The sequence below is a fragment of the Myodes glareolus genome, chromosome 1, assembly GCF_982192425.1.
Source record: "Myodes glareolus chromosome 1, mMyoGla1.1, whole genome shotgun sequence".
In the NCBI taxonomy this organism is placed as follows: domain Eukaryota; kingdom Metazoa; phylum Chordata; class Mammalia; order Rodentia; family Cricetidae; genus Myodes; species Myodes glareolus.
The window spans coordinates 2,275,638-2,287,162 of NC_142026.1; the positions used below are offsets into that span (position 1 = coordinate 2,275,638).

At 47.0% G+C, this 11,525-nt stretch overlaps 1 pseudogene; it reads left to right on the plus strand.

Moving 5' to 3' along the window:
- The first annotated feature begins 9,846 nt into the window (after positions 1-9,846).
- On the plus strand, positions 9,847-11,276 carry LOC148123224 (proteinase-activated receptor 4-like; annotated as a pseudogene).
- Positions 11,277-11,525: the final 249 nt, after the last annotated feature.

Sequence of the window (11,525 nt, forward strand, 5' to 3'; positions counted from 1 at the left end):
ATGTACACATTGGACAGTCTGTACACACAGTACAGTCTCTACTCACTGGACACAATGTACACACTGGACAGTCTGTACACACTGGACAGAATGTACATATTGGACAGTCTGTACACACTAGATAGAATGTACATACTGGACAGTCTTTACACACATTGGACACAATACACACACAGGACAGAATGTACACACTGGTCAGAATGTACACAGTGTACAGTCTGTACACACTGGACAGAATGTACACACTGGAGAGTCTGTATAAACTGGACAGTCTGTACACACTGGAATATCTGTAAATGCTGGACTGAATATACATACTGGACAGTATGTACACACTGGACACTCTGTACACACTGGACAGTCTGTACACACTGGACAGAATGTACACACTGGACAATCTGTACAGGCTGGACAGAATATACAAACTTGACAGTTTGTATACTGGACAATCTGTAAACACTGGTCACAGTTTACACACTGGACAGTCTGTACAAGCTGGACAGTCTGTACAACCTTGACAGAATGTACACACTTGACAGTCTGTACAAACTGGACAGTCTGTACACACTGGACTGTCTGTACACACTGGACAGAATGTACACACTGGACAGAATGTACACACTGGGCAGAATGTACACACTGGGCAGAATGTACACACTGGACAGAATGTACACACTGGACAGTCTGTACACACTGGGCAGAATGTACACCCTGGATATTCTGAACAAAATGGACAGTCTGTACACACTAGACAGAATGTACACACTGGACAGAATGTACACACTGGACAGTCTGTACACACTGGACAGTCTGTACTCACTGGAAACAATGTACACACTGGGCAAAACATACACACTGGATGGAATGTACACACTGGACAGTCCGTACACACTGGACAGTTGGTAAACACTGGAGAGAATGCACACAATGGAGAGAATGTACACAGTGGGCAGAATGTACACACTGGACAGTCTGTACACACTGGACAGAGTACACTGGATAGAATGTTGACACTGGACAGTCCACACTGGCCACTCTGTAAACACTGGAGTGTCTGTATACACTGGCCAGAATGTACAAACTGGGCCGAATGTACACACTGGACAGTCTATACACACTAGAGAGACTGTACAACTGGATAGTCTGTAAACACTGGACAGAATGTACACACTGGAGAAAATATAAACAATGGCCAGTTTGTACACACACTGGAGAGAGTGTACAAACTGGACAGAATGTACAGAAGGTACAGTCTGTACACACTGGACAGAATGTATACACAGGACAGTCTCTACAAACTGGACACAATATACACACTGGAAAGAATATACACATTGGACAGAATGTACACACTGGACAGTCTGTACACACTGGACAGTCCACAGTGGACACTCTGTAAACACTGGACAGAATGTACACACTGGACAGAATGTACACACTGGACTGAATGTACACACTGGACAGTCTGTAAACACACTGCACAGAATGTACACACAGGACAGAAAGTACACAGTGTACAGTCTGTACACACACTGCACAGAATGTACACACAGGACAGTCTGTACTCACTGGACACAATTGCTACATCCACGGCTGTCTCGCCAGTGTAGCAGAAATGCTGACTGGATGGGCAAATATTGCCGGAAGGATCAGGATCTGCGCTTCTCGGAGTTGAGTCCTGGGCTGTCCCTTGGCAACCAGTTGTGGTGTAATGCTACCTGAGTTGCCATTTGTACTGACTCGACCTGACTGTACTTGGTGCTATATGTCTGTCTTTTCCTTTGTCTGTGTGTTCTTTGTGATCCTTGCATATTGCTAACAGATCAGACTATTCCAGGCAGTTGCGGATACAAACAAGACTGCTGAGGACATTTTTGAGTTTTGCACCCCTATTCATTAAAGCCTTTAAAGAAATAGCCAGTTCTGGAAATAGGGAAGTCATCGTTAAAATAATTCCTTAATGATGTGGAGCAAAAGGAGTTGCTCTTATCAGGAGAAACCTTAGAAGCCTTCTGTAGGAAAACAGCTACAGCAACACTAGATGTTTGCCTGAGAATTATGTGCGGGAGGCCTATGCAGCCTTCATTATGGCCAGAATAAACCTAGGCTAATTACAACATCTGACCCTGAGAGTCGGGGAGGGAAGAAAGTTGAGATTTATGGTATGAAACCAGATTCAGACAAGTTTGAGATCATGTCTAAAATTTCCTAGCAGAAAGTTTTCCCAGGAAGATAGTGGCCTTCTCCTCTCACACCCCAAGATATTCTGAGCACAAGGTCACTTAGCCCTGCCAGCCGCCTGGTACAGACTGGGCGAAAGTCCTTGTGCCCAAGTCAAAACATTTTCAAAGATTCTTTTTGTAAACTATTCTATGCTTTTTTTATGATCTGATGATGTATGCCTTTGCCAAGTTCTTTGTTTGTAATAATATAAAAACCTCACACTGAATAAGTAAAACACAGCAGCATTTTCAAAATACATTGAGAGTGGCTGTCTGTCAAATTCCTCCGCCGTATCCTGAAATCTTCCGTCCTTCGCCCTGATTCCCTCACGGTCTGAGTGGCTCCCCTGAGCCGGTCTGTAGCACACAATGAACACAGTGGACAGAATGTACATACTTGACAGAATGTACAAATTGGACAGCCTGTACACACTGGACAGTCCACACGGGACACTCAGTACACACTGGAGAGTATGTGCACATATGAAAGAATGTACACACTGGACAGAATGTACACACTGTCCAGCCTGTACACACTGGAGAGAATGTACACACTGGACAGTCTGTACACACTGGACAGTCTATACACACTGGACATAATATACATACCAGACAGAAGGTACACACTGGACAGAATGTAGACAGGACAGAATGTACACACTCGACATTCTGTACACACACTGGAGAGAATGTGAACAGTGGACAGATATACACACTGGACAGTCTGTACACACTGGACAGTTCACACTGGACACTCTGTACACACTGGAGAGTATAAGCACATTTCACAGATTGTATACACTGGACAGTCTGTGCACACTGGACTGTCTGTACACACTGGACAGAATGTACACACTGGACAGTCTATACCCATTAGACAGCCTGTACACACTTGAAAGAATGTACACACTGGCAATCTGTACAAACTGGACACAATGTACACACTGGACAGTCTGTACACACTACTCACAATGAACATACTGGACAGAATGTACACACTAGACAGATTATACACACTGGACAGAATGTTCACACTGTGCAGTCTGCACACAATGGACAGAATGTACACACTGGACAGTCTGTACACACACTGGAGGGAATGTACATACTGGAGAGTCTGTACACAGTGGACAGTCTGTACTCACTGGAGACAATGTACACACTGGACAGTCTGTGCACACTGGACAATATGTACACACTGGAACGAATGTACACACTGGACAGAATGTACACACTGGACAGAATGTACACACTGGACAGTCTGTACACACTGGATAGTCTGTACAAACTGGACAGTCTGTACACACTGGACAGTCTATACTCAATGGAAACAATGTACACATTGGACATAATATAGACACTGGTCGGAAGTATACACTGGACCAAATGTACAGACTGGACAGAATGTACGCACTGGACAGAATGTACACACTGTCCAGTGTGTACAGAGTGTCCAGTGTGGGTACAGAATGTCCAGTTTGTCCATTCTGTCCAGTGTGTACATTCTATCCAATGTGTACTTTCTGTCCAGTGTGTATACAGACTGTCCAGTGGGTACAGACTACCCAGTGTGTACATTCTGTCCGATGTGTACAGACTGTCCAGTGTGTACATCTTGTCCAGTGTGTGTACATTCTGTCCAGTGTGTACATTCTGTCCAGTGTGTTCAAGGAATGGTCAGTGTGTATTTCTGTACAGTGTGTACAGACTGTCCAGTGTGTACATTCTGTCTAGTATGTACAGACTGTCCAGTGTTTACAGAGTGTCCAGTGTGGGTACAGACTGTCTAGTTGTCCATTGTATCCAGATTGAACAGACGGTCCAGTGTGTACATTCTGTCCAGTGTGTACAGACTGTCCAGTATGTACATTCTGTCCAGTGTGTACATTCTGTCCATTGTGTATATTGTGTCCAGTGTGTACATTTTGTCCATAGAGTACAGAGTGTCCAGTGTGTGTTCAGACAGTCCAGTGTGTACAGACCGTCCAGTATGTACATTCTGTCCAGTGTGTACTGACTGTCCATTGTGTACAATCTGTCCAGTGTGTACCGACAGTCCAGTGTATACATTCTGTCCAGTGTGTGCATTCTGTCCAGTGTGTAGAATGTCCTGAGTGTACATAATGTCCAGATTGTACAGACTGTACAGTGAGTACATTCTGTCCAGTGTGTACAGACAGTCCAGTGTATACATTCTGCCCAGTGTGTATATTGTGTCCAGTGTGTATGTTCTGTCCAGTGTGTACATTGTGTCCATCTGTACATTGTGTCCAGTGTGTACAGAGTGTCCAGTGTGTACAAACTGACCAGTGTGTACATTCTGTTTCGCGTGTACAAACTGTCCAGTGTGTACATTGTGTCCAGGGTGTACATTCTGTCCAGTGTGTACATTCATTCCAGTGTGTACAGATGGTCCAGTGAATACAGAGTTTCCAGGGTGCACAGATTGTCCAGTGTGTGCATTCTGTGCAGTGTGCACATTCTGTCCTGTGTGTAAATTCTGTCCAGTGTATACATTGTGTCCAATGTGTACATTGTGTCCAGTGTGTACAGACTGTCCAGTGTGTACATTCTGTCCAGTGTGTTACATTCTGTCCCATGTGTACATTGTTTCCAGTGGGTACAGACTGTACAGTGTACATTCTGTCCACTATGTACATTATGTGCAATGTCTCCATTGTGTCCAGTGTGTCCAGACTGTCCAGTGTGCACATTCTGTCCAATAGTACAGAGTGTACAGTGTGTGCAGACTGTACAGTGTACATTCTGTCCACTGTGTACATTGTGTCCTATGTGTTCATTGTGTCCAGTGTGTACAGACTGTCCAGTGTGTACATTGTGCCCAGTGTGTAGAGAATGTCCAATGTGTACATTCTGTCCAGTGTGTACAGAGGTTTCAATGTGTGAATTCTGTCCAGTTTGTAGAGACTGTCCAATGTGTACATTCTGTCCAGTGTGTACAGACTGTCCAAGTGTACATTGTGTCCAGTGTGTTCATTGTGTCCAGTGTGTACAGACTGTCCAATGTGTACAGTCTGTCCAGTGTGTACATTGTGTCCAATGTGTAATTTCTGTCCAGTGTGTACATTGTGTCCAGTGTGTACAGACAGTACAGTGTACATTCGGTACAGTGAGTACATTGTTTCCAGTGTGTACAGACTGTAAAGTGTACCTGTGAGGTAGGAGATGACCATGCTGATCTCCTCTCTTTCCCCAGCTGATTTCATGTTTCCAGGCTTTGGCCACTGTGTACTGGGTTCTGCTGTTCCCAGAATTCATAACACATTCTGAGGCTAACCCTGCTCCAGGACAGGACTGTGAAGGGGTTCTTCTAGGCAGCCTTTTTTTCTTTTTCTTTCCTTTTTTTGTAAGCATTGCTGGACATAAAGCTAGAGTATTTGGCTTGTGAGGTGGCCTTTAGCTACATCCCCTCAGACCTGTTTCTTCTTCTGATTTTCTCTTCTCCCCACCTCTTACCAGAAAGTTTGTCTGTGTGCACGTTGAGGCCAGAGGTCTAAGTCACGTGTCTAACGTATCTTCCTCTAGTGCTCTCCACCTTAGTTTTGAGACATGGTCTCTCAGTGAACCCACAGCTCAATGAGCAGTGAACTTCGAGACTCCTCCAGTGTCTACTCACTGGCTGGGCATTATAGATGTGGGTAGTGAACCTCCAGACTCCGACAGTGTCTACTCACTGGCTGGGCATTACAGATGTGAGCAGTGAACCTCCAGACTCCTCCAGTGTGGTGTAGGAGGGTCTTCTTTCTATGTTTCTTTCGTTGGTCAAATAAAGAAACTACCTTGGCTTTTTGATATGGCAGAAGCTTAGATAGGTGGAGTAGACCAAACAGAATGCTGGGAGAAAGAAAGCAGAGTCAAGCAGGTGCCATGGCTCTCCTCTCCAAGATGGACACTGATTAGACTCATGCCAGTAAGCCACAGTCATGTGGCGATACAGATTATTAGAAATGGGTTAAACTACTATGTGAGAGTTAGCCAGTAAGAGGCTGGAGATAATGGGCTAGGCAGTGTTTAAATGAATACAGTTTCCCTGTAATTATTTCTGGTGTAAACTGGCCAGGCACCAGGCACGCAGCCCGCTGCTCCTTTTACAACAGAGTGGCGCCCAACATGGTAACTAAATCCACTTAAAAACCTGAGAGGGCTTAAAATAGAGAGTGTTTAACACAGCTTGTTGTTATTTTCTGGTGGGATGCCACAAAGAAATTTTCCTGACTCAGCAGCAGAAAAAAAGTGGCAGTTTTAAAATGTCCGCTTTCTGGGCTGTGCCGCCAGTGCGACCTCTGGCTCCTGCGAGAGACAGAGCATCTGAATGGGGTTTTGTGAGCAAAGTGCTATGACTTGCTTGATGGCAATGTGTACTCGCTGCTGTGTGCCTGGAACTGCATGTGGCTCAGGGGCACCAAATGGCTCTGAGGCAGGAGCGGCTCTGCCATGCTGAACTGTGCTGATCTCAGGCAGGAACTATCATAATTATCATAATAACAGTGCAGTTAAGATTTAGAATGGCGGGGGGCTGGAGAGATGGCTCAGAGGTTAAGAGCACTGGCTGCTCTTCCAGAGGTCCTGAGTTCAATTCCCAGCAACCACATGGTGGCTCACAGCCATCTGTAATGAGATCTGGTGCCCTCTTCTGGCCTGCAGGCATACATGGAGACAGAATGTTGTATACATAATAAATAAATTAAAAAAAAAAGATTTAGAATGGGCAGTAAACAGTCAGTACCATATTACCTCTATATGGCACAACTTAAGTTTTTAAGAAATACTTAGCATTTTAAGAAGTACTCCTGGACAGTAAAGAATTACAGATTCACAATAGGACAGATTCAGACATAAAAGACCTCTAAATGGGTCATAGTGTTGGACATACGTAGGCTGGGGAGAGAGGAGAAAAAGAATATAGAGAATAAAGTTAATGCCTTAAAAAAAGGGTAAAGTCTTTAAAGAGACAGTACAGATAGTTATAGACTAAAAGAAATAAAGAAAAATAAGACACGTAAAAATGGAAAATTCACAGAGAGCCTGGATTCTGTGTATTATTGTGTTTTCTTTAAATTTTTTGACTGTGAAGGAGCTAATTACAGAGAGACATTTCATTATATGGGCTGCCAAGCTAAACCCGAATGGATATCATAAGGGTATTATGACTTCAGAATTTGGGTCTAAGGATATGATGCTTTGGAAAAGAGGTTCTTCTCTTGTTTTCACAGAGGATGAGACCTTGTGGATTGCTTCTATCCCAATATGGTATGATAGACCATGCCCTCCTGAAAGATTGCTGTGAACACTCTCAAAAAATTACTTCACTCTACTGCTGACTGAGAAGAACCTGGCAGACAAGATACACCATGAAAGACCTAATTAACAGTGCCCCATACAGCAGGAAGAAGTTTGGAGAGTAATAACTACGTTCCATATTCCCAGATATTGTTTATGAATGTTCTTTTACATTTAAAAGGGGATGTGGTATAGATATAATAAATCTTGATTTATTGATGATAAAAGATAAAATAGATCTAAATATTCTAATTGCAATTCTTGCTTGATTACTGTTTTGTTATATGTAATTTTACTATGTTAAAGTTAAAGCCATTCCTTTTTGTTTAAACAGAAAAAAGGGGAAATGGTGTAGGAGGGTCATCTCTCTATGCGTTGTTTTCATTGGTCAAATAAAGAAACTGCTTTGGCTTTTTGATAGGGCAGAAGCTTAGATAGGCGGAGTAGACCAAACAGAATGCTGGGAGAAAGAAAGCAGAGTCAGGCAGATGCCATGGCTCTCCTCTCTGAGATGGGCGCTGGTTAGACTCGTGCCGGGAAGCCACAGTCATGTGTTGATACAGATTACTAGAAATGGGATGAATCACTATGTGAGAGTTAGCCAGTAAGGGGCTGGAGATAGTGGGCCAGGCAGTGTTTAAATAAATACAGTTTCCATGTAATTATTTCTGGTGTAAACTAGCCAGGTGCTGGGAAAGCAGCCCACAACTCCTTTTACAACACTAGTGTCCACTCACTGACTGAGGATTACAGATGTGAACAGTGATCCTCAAGACTCCCCCAGTGTCCACTCACTGGCTGGGTATTACAGATGTGCTCTGTCATGCTCAGGTATCACACATGGGCACTGGGGATTTGAACTCAGGTCCTATGCTTGCACAACATCATCTCCGAAGGAACCCTCTCCCCACCATTCTTTGTGGACTGTTTCTCACCACATAGCTCATGCAGCCCTGGAAATTGCAATCTTCCTGCCTCAGCCTGCAAGTGCTGGAGTGACAGGCATGCCCACCACCTCATGTGAGCAGCTGGTCTCCACAGAACATTGCCTGTGACAACTCCCCAGAGTGTCTATGACACCAAGCAATGCAGGGACCCTCTACAGAATCCTGGTCAACTCCCACACTAGTCATACCTGGAACTTTGAGGAAAAGTGACCAGTACCTCAAAGGGTCTCCAGCTGGTATTCAGTGTCACATCTATGGACGAGGACAGATCCCCTCAGCTTGACCCTAGAATCACATGGAGGCCTTATTTCTGCACCTCACTTTACTCCAGGACAGGCAAGGATCTGGGGTAAAGGAGGCATCCATATGGCAGGGTGCCCCTCAAGAAGACTTGGGGTACTCTGGGAAGCAACAATTGTTGATGTAACCTTTAGGATGTTTTTTGTTGTTAATGCATACAATCACTATATATTTATTGATTGATTATATTTATTTATTTATTTGAGACAGGGTCTCACCATATAGCCCTGTCTCTCCTTGAACTCACTACAGAGACCAAACTATCCTTGAACTCACAGAGATCCAGCTGCCTAGGCTTCATGAAGTGCTGGGATTAAAGGTTAGCACCACCATTCATAGCCTGGTGTGTGTGTGTGTGTGTGTGTGTGTGTGTGTGTGTGTGTACAGATGCCGAAGTGCCACACAAGGCCAAAGTGCAGCACATGGGATTCCATTCTCTCCCTCCACCATGTGGGTCCTGCAGAGGGAACTCAGGTCATCAGGCTTTGTGGCAAGCACCTTCATCTATAGCGTCATCTTGCTAGCCCTTATTGCCTGCTCTGACAGAGCCAGGACACCTTGGGATGAGCCACTGTCCTTCCAGTCACAGACAGAAAGTAGGGGTTGGCTTCAAGAAGGGTTAAGTACCCCACACGGTGGTGACTTGGAGGAGGGCTGGACTGTCATCCAAACAGGAGCTGTGTGACTAGCCAACAGGAAGTGGCCACTTGATCCACAGATGTTTCCTGGGCTGGATGGGGTGAACAGTGTTGTAGGGATGGGGCGGTGGGAGTGGCGATGGGTTGAAGCCCAGAACCCTCTTTTCCATCCTTGGCCCCATTTTTTGTGAGGCATCTTGGAGAGACAGAGAGCTGGGCAAGAGACCCAGACCTCTTAAGCGCACACAGGGACCTCCCATGGGCTCCAGGGTGAGCCAGCAGACTCCGGTGCTTATGCGGGGGGTGGGAGCATTGCTCTAGAGTTATCTCCCTGGAAGTACAGTCTGTTCTCTGCCATGGCTCTGGAAGCCAAGGGTGGTTTTGACAAGGCAGGAAGTCCCAGGCTGCAGCCGAGGAGTGGAGTCTGACCCTGGCAGCATGTCCTGGCTGCTGCTGTGTCCACTGGTGCTGGGGCTCAGCCTGACACAGGGCACCCAGAACCCTAGCATCTATGATGATGGAGAAAGTACCGGGGGAGGCCATGGTGAGTGATTGTCCCTTGACGGGGTGGATGAGAAATGGAACCACAGCTTGGCAGGCTTACAGCCTTAGGTTCCTAAGCCCTGAGCTTTGGGGCTGGATTGTATCTTTCCATTCAGCAGCCTGAGACTCACACCCAAAGGCAGGACTGACATCCCCTCTCTCCCACAGAAGGCACTGTGGGTCCCACAGTCGGACTCAAGGAGTCAAAGTCCCCAGGCCAGTTTCACCCACGAGGCTTCCCAGGCAATCTGTGCCAATGACAGTGGCACCCTGGAGCTTCCTGCCAGCTCCCAAGAGCTGCTGCTGGGGTGGGTCCCCACGAGGCTGGTGCCTGCCCTCTATGGGCTGGTGGTGGCTGTGGGGCTGCCGGCCAATGGACTGGCATTGTGGGTGCTGGCCTCATGGGTGCCCCGCCTGCCATCTACCGTCCTGCTCATGAACCTCGCCATTGCAGACCTGCTGCTGGCCCTGGTGCTGCCACCATGCCTGGTCTACCACCTGCATGGCCAGCACTGGCACTCTGGGGAGGCTGCCTACCGAATGGCCACAGCTGCCCTCTATGGCCATATGTACAGCTCAGTGTTGCTGCTGGCCGAAGTCAGCCTGGACCGGTACCTGGCCCTGGTGCATCCTCTGCGAGCTCGTGTGCTGCGTAGTCGGCGCCTGACCACGGGGCTTTGCTTGGTGGCTTGGCTCTCTGCAGTCACCCTGGCCCTGCCTCTCACTCTGCAGCGGCAGACCTTCCGGCTGGCCGGCTCTGATCACATGCTGTGCCATAATGCACTGCCCTTGGCTGAGCAGACCTCCCACTGGCGACCTTCACCTGCGTGGCCGTTCTGGGCTGCTTTCTGCCACTGCTGCTTATGGGCCTGTGCTATGGGGTCACTCTGTGCGCACTGGCGGCCAGTGGCCAGCGCTACGGCCATGCACTCAGACTGACGGCCCTGGTACTGGCCTCAGCAGTGGCCTCTTTCACACCTAGCAACGTGCTGCTGGTGCTGCACTATTCGAACCCAAGTCCTGAGGCGGGGGGCGATCTCTACGGAGCTGATGTGCCCAGCCTGGCGCTCAGCACCCTCAACAGCTGTGTGGACCCTTTCATCTACTACTATGTGTCCCACGAGTTCAGGGACAAGGTACGGGCCATGTTGTGTCGCCAGCCAGAGACCAGCAGCTCCTCCCAGGTCTCCAGAGAGGCTGGACGCCGAGGGACTGCCATTTGTTCCTCTACACTTCTGTGCAGGGTGGCTGAGGCGGGAAGGGAGCATTCAGGGTTGACTGGATCCCCTCTAAAGCTACATCCCTTCTGCGCCCTCAGGACATGACCTTATTTGGAAATGCAATTGGTGTGGCGGTCATTAGCGGAGCTGAGGTCCACAGGAGAAGGGTGGTGGCCGATGCCCTTGTAGAAGAGGAGCCGTGGGCCTCAGTGCCGCACACCTGTCACCCTAGCACTAGGGGGACGGAGGGAAGAGGATTAGGAGCTCAGGGTTATCTTTGCCTACATAGTGAATTCAGAACTAGCCTGGGCTATGTAAAACTCTGTTCTTTTTTTTTCAAAGTTTATTAAAATA